Here is a 13,596-nt window from a genome sequence, read left to right as displayed (position 1 = left end):
TATCTCCCTTTCTTTTTTCCCTTTTTCTATCCAAACGAAACTGACAGTATCAAAAATGAACGTTTTGGCGGCGAATAAAAAAGCTGAAACTACGTTCCTACTAACGCGATTCTTGTCGTGATAACAAAACGCAATTACTATGCACGCAGATTTATTTAATTTTGCTTCTCGTTGGAATTTCTGAGAGAAATTTTTAGTGATAGTGAAAGTAGCGCAGGATGACAGCTAAAACAACTTAAGGCAACTTGGACGAGTTAAAAAAAGGGCAAAAGTTTATTCTACGTCGAAGATAATACCGAGCTTAAGCGGGCTTTATCGCGATATCGTTTCACGTCAAAATATTTTTCTCAATAACGTCAAAGTCTTACGTTCGTTTTTAAAATCCTACAATTTCGATTTTCTTAACGTCTCGGAAGATCGCAGAGGAGAAAAAGCGCGACAAGAATATTTTCATTGACGTTTCCGCTTTGTGACCACCTTGCAATTAAACGGAAAGATTTTAATACTCCATTTATTCCATTCCTAGGATTCTTGAATTCCATTCATAGGAAATTCGAAATGGAACACGAAAAAATATATAAAATATATAAAGTAGCGTTTTCTACAGCAATTGGTTGGTAAGGCAATTTTCAACCGAGATTCTACCTTTTTACATTCTCCAAAATATGGATCCGCGGTTTAATTAGAATTTATTGGGAAGAATATGCAGAAACACGATGCAAGGACGAGATACAAGTTACGAAAGGATTTGCGAGTAACTTACGAGTAGCTTAGCAGCTACGATCTGTGAAATTTCAACTTAGTAAATCTTCTACACGAGGAATAGCGAGAGACAGGAATTTTGCGGAATTGGTCTTGTCGAAGTTGGATTCGGCTTGGATTATTCGATAGAAAGAGTGACGATCTGTCGTGTGTAGCGGAAAAGCGTGTGAAGCTTTTCACAGAATCGTCGCAAAGGGAAACGATTATCGCGTGAATCGCTTCTCCGAGATATCGAAAGCTGCATCAGACCTGTTTCGAAGAAAAAGAATTTAACATACCGTGTCCCTTATCGATCCGGAGCTTTCACGGGCATTTATCCGCCAACAAGAGAAAGCTTTCGCTTTCGATATTTCTATCGGGCGCGGTGTGCGTTGTCCTGGAAAACGGCCACGAGTTTAAAGCGTCGTTGAAAGGCGTATTCGCAAGAATTGTAAAGATCAGATCGCAAGCCGAAGGCAACGGGAAACCGATGCTGACAAATGATGTTCACCGTAATATCGTAACACGACGTATTGTACGGGATATCGACGACGTTGTGTTCGCTACCGATGTTTTCCACTTAGCTGTAATTAAATAAAAGCGAGGATGATCTGAAAGATCAACGACGACAGTCAGTGGCTCGTTCTTCAACGTTACAAGTTCTTGCGATTATCGTTCATTTTCAAAAAACGAGATGCATAGAACAGTCGTCGCGTACGTTTTCTCTGCGTTTATGAGAAATTCGAAAACGAGTACACAGAGTGTACGAAATAATGCAGAAGCGTATAAAATATTCAAAACAGATATAAGCAAATTTTCTACTTACAAGACAAGTTTCGAAAGATTATGAAATTTCCGAGACGCGTACAGCACATTCTTTCGCTGTCCAAAGTTGCTCTAAGGGGATGAAATTCACCTCCGAGAATCGGCCTACTTTCCGATTTTCCGTTATAGCTTTCAAGCCACAAGTATACATAGAAAGAAACTTTTCGGACGAGAGTTACATCTTTCGATCAGCGCCTATCGTTCGATAAAAGTATCCGTCAATGTTACAGCAATAGCGGGAAATTGTCAGAGGTAGATTTCACTCTCCGAGGGTGAATTGTGGCAGAAAATAGAAATTGCGCCATACGCATCCACGTATTGTCTGCGTGCAATTTCAAAGTTCCACAATTTGTTGAATTTACGCGTTGACGTGTGCCTGGTTAATGAAGCGCGTTTTTATTTATTTTCGTTGGAATATGTATATCGTGGTCGTTTTATACGTTCAAGAGAAATCTGAAATCATGCAGAAATGGATACAACGTGCTCATAACGTGTAAAAACGTATCGGATGTCGTATACGTAAACGTATAAAATATCTAAAGTAGAGTACTTGTTGCTTGTAACACCAGCAGGTTGTCCCCTAATCGTCTTTGTTTTACAAACATATCTTTTACGACAACGCATCTTTATACAAACACGAAAATTCAGTCAAACAATGCGATCTTCATCTTAATAGGACAAAATGGATCGTACGTAATTCGATAAAATAATAGAAAACAGAAAACTGTTGCGCGTCTATGATTTCCTTATAGAACGAAAGAAACTTTTGCCACGATCTAATATAATATTTAACAAATAACGGCAACTTCCGGTTCAAGTGTCTCTCTTAATTATTTTCGTGGAAATATGAGCGCGCAATAAATATTCACAGTCTAGTTAGACACAGTACTGTGAGAAGAAAGTAATAGAATTTTTATCACTATAAATAATAGATGCATATCCTTTATCACTGGTGGCATCCTAAATCATGCTAGTGGCTTTTGTCGTGTGACACAGCCTGGATATTTCTCTTCGGTTATTATCTGTTAGTCTGTATGTCCGGAGCAAGCTACATATATAAATGTACGTACATATATACATACATACATACATACATACATACATACATACATACATACATAGTATATAGCAACGACAGGAAAAAGACTCGCAGCGATTAATTTTCGTTTGCCACGAGTCTATGAATCATTGGCGTTAGTCTGCTTGTTCGACTGCATTTTCCGTGGTAGTTCGATGTGATTAGGATAGCTCGTTACATGGTCGAAACATTGTTGAAACTGCTATATGACCATGATATTACACAATGAGTGTGTAAAGATGAGAGAAAAGAGAGCGCGATAGGGAGAAATTTTGGATCTTTGTTTTGATCTCAAAATGGATCTTTGTTGAAACGACCTTTTTCGTTTAAATAATATGTAAGTTTTTTATTTATTTAAAGATAGCTACGCATCTTTCCATTTACGTAAATCGATCTCTTCCATCTTCGTGAGTTAGATCTGTCGAAAGTTTTTTCGCTTTCTCGAGTTGGCAAGTTGGAAAAAAAAGAATCCCTGACATCGCGACGCGAAAGAATGATCGATTTGCCATAGAATGGTCATGTACAGTGAACGGCAATACTATCGCAACATCCTTCGCAACTGAATAATTTCTTCGTAAGGTCAGATCAAACGACTTGAGTTTTTGCGATGAACAAGGTAGAGGTTTATTTTTCAAGCTTTCTTTATCTGGGTTTAGAGCAACGGAAATTGGAACATCTTTCGAAGATTCGCACACGTACAGAACGTTAAAAAAATAATTTATTCCGAAATCTTTCAACTTTCGATTCGCCTTTCATCTCTTCGATTCGCCATCTGAACAAATATTTTGAAAAATTCAAATCAATTTATATGCTCGTCCTTGCTTCTTTCATAACACGGATTACTATCATTTTGAATGAACATGTGCTTTTTTCGTGATTCGAATTAAAAGAATTAAACAAATCGGAACGTTGTTTTCCTTGTTGTAGCATTAACATTTTTATTGCGCTCGTAATTCACGATACTTAGGCTGCAACATACCGAAGCTCTTCTCATACTTGTATCGCATTAGGGGCAAATGTTACATGGTTGCAGAACCGTACAAGCAATATGCTGGAGACAAAGTGGGGTGGGATTTTATGTACCAAGTTAATGCTACATTCCGTTCTCGTTCACTCTAATGGGACGGCTTAATAAATATCATTCGATATATCTTGAAGGTTCCGCCATTTCTATCTGAAAGTTGTTCACCAAGGGTAGAAGGTAAATTATCGTTGACATTCCCTTCCTACACTCCCTTCCATCTGACATAAGAGACACGAAGGGGACGAAAAGATTGAGAATTAATGGTCAATATGATCTTGTAGATGATTTCTAAAATGTTCTGAAAGGGAGATAGCGACTGAGAACCTACAATGAAGCTATACAATCTTTACATTTTTTTTCGTGTTTAAAATTACCAATTTCTACATTTTACGTTTCCTTCATAAAATTAGAAACTTTCTTGACGAAGCTGCTAATAATCTACTTGGCCAGTCGACTGTTGCCACCTGTTTGGAAAACGTTTTCCTAAAAAGCGATGACGAGTATATTCAAACACAGGGTATGTGCAACTGTGTAGTATGGAATTAAGTTGTCAAATAAACTAAACCAGAATAACTAGTGAAATTGACTGGTTTTACAATTTTATTTTAAAATTCCCACTTCATGTTATATTCTTTTCCGCAATGATTTAATGACTTTTGCAACGATAACTAAAAGAATAATATAACGAATCTTGTTTTGTTTTTTATGTATTCAAACTCAAAATAATGTATCAAGGCTACCTATACCAATATCAGTTAAAATACCCGGTACTTGTCAAGGTGTAAAAGGGTAAAAGGGTCCCACAATCTGTTTCCCACAATCTGAATCCCAATTAACCAGTTTCCTCGTTTTGTACAACTTGCCACGCGTTCTTAAAATGTTTATTGCGTGTCATTCGATATAATGATAACATTTATCAGGAAGTGTATCAATCCTATTATAAGTGTATCAATCCTAGTTCAGGGATGATGGTCCCAGATGGATTAATAATCCCAAAAATGCACTACATAACATGGAATTCCTTCTGTAAGAAAGTAATAAATCACTAAATATAAAAATATTCCATTGTTACGTATTTTTTAAAGACCAGTCATTTTCGCTGGTTTTAGTAGAAATAGCTTCGTGTTAACTATCGGTAGTTCTAGCGTTAAGTTGTAACGAAACGACTTTTTTATTTTTCAACTTTATTGCCGAAATTTATCGCAATTGAAAACAGCAAGTTTTAACTATTTTTTACGCACGACGAGTATACTCGTCAAAGACAATTAACTGATTAAGATATTCTGTATGAATTTACCATAGAATCTAAGCGGACTGACATCGATGATAAACGTACTGTCTTTTTCACCTTAAAAATATCTTCTTATTAGGTCTAAAATAATGAAAAGGGCAGAAAACTTGTGAAACTGCTTCCGAGGTATAAAAAGAAGAAGATATAGGGGGGGGGGGGGCGTTAAAGGTTGCAGGGAGCGTTTCAAAGTCCCCAAATAAAAACTTGGAATGTGGTAATTTTTTTTTAATAATAAAAGTTTTATCGATGCTATATCGTTTCTCCCTGGTGTCTTCTGTACGCTTTGAGACATTTATGACCATTCGTAGGTGAGAGTGAAAGTTAATGATATCTCGCTTACATCGGAACAGCGACTTTATCCCTTCAAATTTACGATTTCGATCTTTTATTTTATCTTGTGAAGTTTTATGCTTCCAGCGTGTAGAGAGGTGTCTTTGCATCTTCGACTTTGCTTTGATCAACGATCGAGAATTTTATCTTCTGCAATCAAGTTTATTAAGTTGGACCAACAGAAGAGTTGCTCCAGTATTACTGTTCCTTTGCAAAATATTCTAGATTTACTTATTCCTTTATTTTTATAATTATTATTTATCGATTATGTCTTATTTATCAAAATATTTCTTTGTAATCAACAAGCGACACGAAGGTCATCGAATGAACAAACACGAACTTATCGTATTTGTGGTTTTCAAGTATGCCGCTAATATTTATACGTTTGTTAGAAAATTTGTGCGTAGCACGGCGAAAATATGTGAATTATCAGAGGCAAAGTACTTTATTTAAGCTCCGTTCCGTCAATAATATTTACAATTATATTAATATATACAATTATATTAATTTGTACGACAATCTGCGGTTTATTGATAAATTCTCGTTTGATAGATTTTGTATAATCGGACAGAAAGCTGGCAAAGGCAACGGAAAATTCGCAGAAGCGTTCAAAAGGGAATGTTACCCTCGTTCGTCAGTCTGCTTGTTAGCACCCCCTGTAAAATTAATCAGGAGATCACCCAATAAGAAATAACTGCAAATTTATTGTTTCTATTATTGTTACTATTATTGTCTCTATTATTGTCTCAATTATTGTTTCTTGAAAACTTGAATTTTTAAAAATTCAAATTTTCAAAAATTCAAATTTTCAAATTTTCAAAAAATCAAAAATTCAAATTTCTAAATTTTTAAAAATTCAAATTTTCAAATTTTCAAATTTTTAAAAATTTGAATTTTTGAATTTTTAAAAATTTGAAAATTTGAATTTTTGAAAATTTGAATTGGGGAACATGGGGAAAAGCAAGAACTAAAACTCTCGTTCTACTCGCAGAATTTCCACCCGAAATACCCGATTTCCAGTGAAATCTTATTTCCAACGTACGTTGTCGGAAGTTTTGTCTCATTGTCTAATTTGTATTAATAATCAGCTATGTTTTCTTCTTCGTTATCAACGAAACAAAATATCATTGAAATTAATTTACAAGCATGTATTAATAAAAAAGTATGTTCGCTTTTATAGGCAATATCATATTAATTATTAACGGAATGAAATATCAATGAAATTTATTTCCAATTATTATTTGGCTGATTCGTGATGATTGATGAACAGATACATATTTAATACATTATTGTTAAACTTTTCAACAGGTAGTTCAAACTTCGTCAATCAACGTGTTGATTTACTCGTTTTGATGAAATTCCTATATTATTACGAGAAATTCGTTACATTATCCAATGAAACAAGCGATAATGTATTTTATATTCAATTAAAATTTTAACTAAATTCAATACGCGCGTATTCGAATCTGATAATGAAAACCGTATATATATCATTTTTAAGTGCTGTGTCAGGGAATAAATGTTTCAACTATGAAACTATCGCATGCAGGTTGTATTAAGAAGGTTAAAATTATTAAAACGACAACTGCTGGAAAAGCAAGAACTAAAAGTCTCGTTCTACTCGCAGAATTTCCACCCGAAATACTTAAATCATTTTTCTCTTCAGAACCTAAAAACAGCATAAAGCTGGAAAGCGCACTACTCGAACATAGTTGGCGTAATTTTAACTTGAGAACGTTCGACTGCATCGAAGTTCTTCGTTTAAAGAGGAATTCTCGAAGCATTACCCGCCTTGCGGTTCAAACTTTTTCGAACGTTGTTGTTGTTGTATCCTCGTCATTTTTCACTGCCGGACGTGTATCAACTGCATTGGAACTATCGTTGCTGTAATATTGTAATATCGGGGAAAACCTTGATTAATTAAGAAAGTCTACTTGACCATGGGTCATCCACCACTGTGGAACGTGTGTATACCGGAGCCATGGTAAAAGAGGTTGCCAGTGTCACGTCGGAGACGCAAGAAATCACGAAACCGATAGATCGCCGGTGATCTTGTGACAACGACCATACCCAAATAAAAGATTATTATATTATATCGTATTAATTGTTATATTACAATAGGAAAATTAGAAATCAATCTGGGAATTTACGTGGAAGTTACAAGCGAAGCTCCAAAATAACAACTACGTTAAATATTTTTTGGCAGGAAAATCATTGGGTAGAAACTAGTTTTTATTTAAACGAAAGCCAGTTTTCAATTTCTCCAAAAGCGATACGATTCAAGAATTTTAATCGTTAATAATTCTGATTACGAATAATCATTACGAACGATTCGATTTGTTCCTCGGTCGCTCGATAATAATTTTAGATCATGGGAATTTAATTTGAAACAGTAATCAATGGAAGTGACCTGAATTTTTGTTCGGTTATCGAACAGTGACCATTATCAAGGAAAACCGAATTTTGCTTTGATTACCGATAACCATTATCGATGGCGAAATTGATTTTCGATTATCGCCAAGCAATATCGATGAAAAAAATATTTTCTAGTCACATTCGACTATCGTCGATATTTATTGACATTGCTGATAATCGGTTTTCACTGACAACGTAAAGAAGCCTAATTATAAAACTGATACGTTTTATTAAGCAAAGAAAAAGATACGAAAATGTACGAAACAAAGCATAAGATAAAAGATATCACGGTGCAACTGTTAATAAAAATATTCTACTGCGATATCTTTCATCCTATTCGTTTCATATATTTTCATATCTTTTTGTTTGCTCGATAAAATACACAAGTTTTATGAATAACTGCGAACACACGTACTATTGGCTTGTTAACTAGGTGATTGCGGATTTTGTCATTAGATGATATTGACAAAATTCGCAATCACCTAGTTTCCAACCCAATAATTATCTGTGACGTTAATAACGATTGATAATACAGCCAGTGATAATTGACAATGTAGAGCAAATTTTTGCCATCAATAATGGTCATCGATAACCAAAATAAAATTTTCTCGCCACGGATAACAGTTACTCGTAACAAAAAAAAAAAAAAAAAAAAAAAAAAAAGAAAAAAAAAAAAAAAATATTTTAAAAATCCGGTCATTTATGTTGGTTATTGGTAACCAAACTGAAATTTCTCTCGTCGATAACGATTACCGGCAATCAAAAAAACTTTAATCCGTTTTAACGGTTATTCGCGATCAAAAATTTTTTAATTAAAAACATCAACCTTCATATCGCAACTTTACAAACTTCTCTTGTAACAGTTATGATGTCTTGTAATTGTAACATTTATGGCAAATATACATTTAGCGAAAAATTAGTATACAGCATGAATAGAAGTAGTCTTAAACATTACAACTGGTGATAAAGATCGTTTCGCTAAATATCGTGGCTTAACACAGCGAATAATTGACTGCTCAAATATTTTCATCGTGTTTGCGCGACGAATATTTTATGTAACTTCTGGATACGGTTTTGCAGAGAAATTAGAAATTTTAGAAATTTCACAATCACGTATAATCGTGGCTCGTCGTGCTGTTAATGAAGTTTCTAAATATTTCGTGTAATATAGGAAAAGTGAAAAGTTTCTAAGAGTCTTCGAGTATCTTCGTGCGTCTCTGTGTGCGTATAATCGAGCGTCTTTAGATCGCGAACGTAGATCGAGGAAGAAATTGCGCGTCTTTGACCGGTTAGGCGGAGCAAAATTGTACGTTAAGAGATTAAAGACTGACACTTGCCAGGGTTACGAGTCGTCTAGAAAAATAAGCTCCCGTAGAATATCACCTGAGCGCCAATTTTGTCTCCGACTACGAGCACACGTAGTCCTATTACGCTGTTCTCTAGGGGGAGACGAGTGGAGAGCGAAAGAGAAGGCAGAGAAGAGCTCTCCGAGGAGCATCATATTAGTTTGAGAATTTTCTCATAAAAACAGGCTGAAATTTAAAGTTGATTTGAAAGTAGAGATCGGTTTTAAAAAGGCTACCGGTTCGATTGGATCTCAGGCTGAAAGTTTCATCTACAATTATATCTCAAATATTTGTGCAATTTTATATCTTCTTGCGTGTATTGCGTATGCTAAAAATCCGCAATTTTAATTATCACGTTTCGCACGAGACCAGCATTCGCGCAAATACTTACGAACGAGAATTTATTCAAACAGTCTAAATCTTTCGCGTTAAAACTACCTAGAATTTATTTTATAATAATATGGCGTTAATTACCGTCGTTTCGGCACTTGCAATTTTTCGAGAAGAAACGCCTCATAGCGTTGCACAGACGATAAACAATTAACATTGTCGTTATCGAACTCAATTTGTTACGAACTGTCGTCGCATTCGTGCAATTTATATTTAGCATAAACCGTACGCTTAATACAACCTTACGGTTATTAGCAAATTCCTTGTTAGCATATTCCTTATTAACAATTATTTCTAGAAACGAGATAACATTTGCTTGCCGAACTTATCAGAATATTTGTCTCTCGTTCGTTTGCGTTTATTAGCTGAGCGTAATTCTCGCAGTGGTAACGCTTCTCCGGGTTCTCCAGTTGCTGTGTATGATATCGTATAAAAGATAAACGCTTCGGTTAAGAGTAAATTTCGAAAGAAACTATTCGTTAATTTGCCAAGGATTCGTATTCTTCTAATTACACTTGCTAGCCAAGTGTAACTACCACAATCGATGCCAATAGCCCAAGTTCGATCGTAACAGGCGGATCGTTTCTAACTAATTTTACGTAGAACGTTCTGATCGATATTATCGTCGTCCCACTGAACCAGTTGTTCGCGTTTATCGCGTCGCGTCTTAAAATCGGGCAATTGTCTGGTTTGCATGATTCGTTCGACGAACGGTAACGCAGCTGTACGCACAGAAACCGATAAATCGGCTCTACAAACTGATTAGACCTCTCGTTTAGAAAGACGGCGTAAATGAACATAAACACGTTTGTACGCGAGAGCCCATAGAAAGGAAATTCCGCGTACACCGGCAGAAACGACTAGCTTAATTTCAACGACAGCATCGTTTCTGAGAATTGAGCATTCATCGTTAAACATCAAAGCGTTGGCTTTCAGAGATGTACAAGTTTCTATATGTCACGGTGTACACGTCAAACGTTCCTTGATTCGATGAAATGCAGCCTCTACTTTGCTCGATTTGTCACGGATTAGTTGCACCGTGCAAGCAAGGTTTATACTTAGACTTCAAAGTACCGAACATCGATAAAACACAACGCAGGTACGTGTTCTAAACGATGACACGAGCTTCCAAGTTTCCCAAGGAAAAATTGTTTCCCGCTGTTTGCGCGGTGGCTCGCGCTGCTATTCCAACGTTCGCAACGGAAAATTTTTTCCAAATGCGCATTACGCGACACTTTCCGAAAGTTTGTTAACGCTGTAACGAGACAGGAATCGCTGCGAGAATTATAACAGTGAAATTTGAAACGAAACCGACGATGCAGATGGAAATTACGTTATTCTGGACATTTACTTGCGAACGTAGTTTATTTAGTATTAGTGAAAAATTAGCACACGGTATGAACAGTAGTTTTAAACGCACTATTAGTCTAAAAAACGATCTCGCTATTTACCGTGGCTTATCGACGTAGCGAACAAAATTGGTTTTTCCAATAATTCGATGATCTTTTTTCCGATACTTGTGTGATACATTTTCAAATCTGTTCCACAATTTGCACGTATAATAATAATAATCACCATAGTTTTGTCTCGTTACAGCGCCAGTGAAATTTCGAAATTATTCGGTGCGATATACCCAATGGCTTGAGAAAGCGTTCCAACGTTTATCACGGAATGTTTTCACGAATGTGCGATGCGTGTCATGCGAGATATTTGGAAATTTCGCTGGCGCTGTAACGAGACGCGAGTATTGTATTGGAAAAATTTGAAATGGATCGGAAAATGTATATGGAAGTTACAGGACCTTTCTCGAAAAATATCGACAGTTCAAATATCAGGTTGTACAACAAAAGAGTCTTTCGTTTTATAAGAAAATAATAGACGCACGACGTTTCATGTTTCCTTTATTTTATCGAACTACGTACGTTCCATTTTGTTCTATTAAGGTAAAGACCACGACATTTGACAGATTAGCTGTCGTGTTTGTATAAAGATGCATTGTCGTAAAAGACATATTCGTAGAGGAAAGACACTTTTGGGGCAACCTAATATTTGGCTGAACCTGACAAAACTGTACGCTTGTAACAAATAAAAAAAAAGCCTGCTACGCCCTTTCGATCATTTCAGCTGGAGTTATGCGTGGGTCGACCCAATTACGTTCTTACAACGTTAGAGAATACCTTCGTTTTGAAGAAAATGAAAAAGGATCGCACATTTTCGTTTCAATTTTCTTGATTAAACCTCTTCTCCCAACGTTACAAATATGTTTTATTATCGTTAAAATAGGGACAGACTCGAAAGTGCAAAAATTGAAGAGTCGCAACTGATGTAACGAACATAATCACGATAGTCGTGTCTCGTTACAGCGTTAACGGGATTTCAAAATGTTTGGCATAATACGCGATCCTACGCAAAATTTCCGCCAGCTCAGTGAAGTTTCGGCTATCCGAGTCTCGTATTATACGATGTGTTTCCAGCTTTCTCCAAACTGCGCGTTTTTTTTTTTTTTTTCGAAATTTTAACGCCGGCACCGCGCGAACAAAGTAAATAGATTAATTGAACTTTTAATCGATCAAATAGTCAACTAAACTGAAACGCACGTACGATGTTAAGTTATCGAAATCAATTTTACGCTTTTACCGTACGAACGCCGGTATCATCCGATCTTTCGGTATTTTCCGAGTTTTCTATTGTTCGTGTGATACGCGTCACCTCGGAACGATCAAGATTATTCGAACACTTTCGCAAGCCATAATAAGATTACAGAAAAAAGTACTTTGCTGTGAATACACGTTTCATCGGAGGAATCGAAATTTGTACAGGACGAAGTAGCGTCGTTCGAACGAAGCAGCGATAGACTTAAAGTTGGGCTGTACAATTTCTAGATTTATATTAATCCTATAGAACGAAAGGACCCAGAGCTCTATGAACGTTCTAAGAGAACGGATCAAGAGAACGGCGAAAGTCAAATTGACCAACTTCATCTTTGGACAATCTCATAATTTCGCAATTTCATCGTCCAAGTACACGATTGATTCTCACAAAACCTCTAGTTCCTTAGAGCTTAACGCCACGCTCATCTTTTCACTTTTATCGCATATTGTCCCACCACTTGCGATACTTGTAATTACTTTTCTCTACTTTTCAATTTTGGAGTTGGTCAATGTGATTTCCGAATGGCTCGATTGACTATGCGAGTCTTGGATAAAGATGACAATTAAACTATTCAGATTAGTCATGTTGCTTCGTCAAACGATTTGAATTCAAGCAATTCGAAACCATTTTGTCAATATGAACCTATTATTTTACCAATGTGAATCTGTAATTTTGCTTGAAATATACTTCCAAGTTTTTATGATGTTTCAGATTGGTCAAGTTACCTGAATCAAGCAACTATTTTCAAGTAAGTTAAAATCATTTTGCCAATGTGAACCTGTAATTTTGCTTGAAATATACTTCCAAGTTTTTATGATGTTTCAGATTGGTCGAGTTACCTGAATCAAGCAACTATTTTCAAGTAAGTTGAAACTATTTTATTAATGTGTGCAGTTGAGTGGAGCAAGTATTTTCAAATAACTTGAAGCTATTTTGTTAGTTGTTTGAATCAAGCAACTATTTTCGAGTAAGTTGGAACTATTTTGTTAACGCGTACAGTTTTTTTTTTTAATTTATTTATTAAAATTCACAATTTGTCCAATTTGGACATTTGGTGGAATTTTTTAACGGTTAAATTAGCATGTTGGTGGCTACCCCCAGCGGGGTACCATCCTCGTGTTTGTTAGGTTATGTCCTTTATAAGGTCTGCTGGGTGCTTCCTTTTTATGGTTTTGTATGTTTCCGCAGCTAGCCGGTTTGGGTGTGTTACTATTCTTGATTTGTATTTCTCGGAGTATCTGCTAATTTCTTCCTTGACCGTTGGCATTCCCAGGTCCCTCCGTATATCTTCGTTTCTGACGTACCAAGGTCCGTTTACTATTGTTCTGAGGATTTTAGCCTGTATTACCTCTATTTTGTTTATATGGCTCATTGCTGCCGTCCCCCATAATTCCGTATTCCGTACGTCCAGATTGGTTTTATGATCGTTTTATATATTTTTACTTTATTTTCTATGCTTAGTTTGGATTTTCGGCTTGTTAGCCAATGCATTTGTCTCCTTGTT

The 13,596-nt window shown here is 35.9% G+C and overlaps 2 protein-coding genes across 3 annotated transcripts in view; one reads left to right on the top strand and one right to left on the bottom strand.

The window, feature by feature from the left end:
• LOC126916447 (uncharacterized) overlaps positions 1 to 13,596 on the bottom strand; it is a 103,734-nt gene that overhangs the window by 48,608 nt on the left and 41,530 nt on the right. The window lies entirely within an intron of this gene.
• LOC126916453 (uncharacterized) overlaps positions 1 to 13,596 on the top strand; it is a 105,421-nt gene that overhangs the window by 64,730 nt on the left and 27,095 nt on the right. The window lies entirely within an intron of this gene.

The sequence above is a fragment of the Bombus affinis genome, chromosome 5 (assembly GCF_024516045.1).
Source record: "Bombus affinis isolate iyBomAffi1 chromosome 5, iyBomAffi1.2, whole genome shotgun sequence".
In the NCBI taxonomy this organism is placed as follows: domain Eukaryota; kingdom Metazoa; phylum Arthropoda; class Insecta; order Hymenoptera; family Apidae; genus Bombus; species Bombus affinis.
Note: the sequence above shows the minus strand (reverse complement) of the source record. Positions and strands in the feature narration are given on the sequence as shown.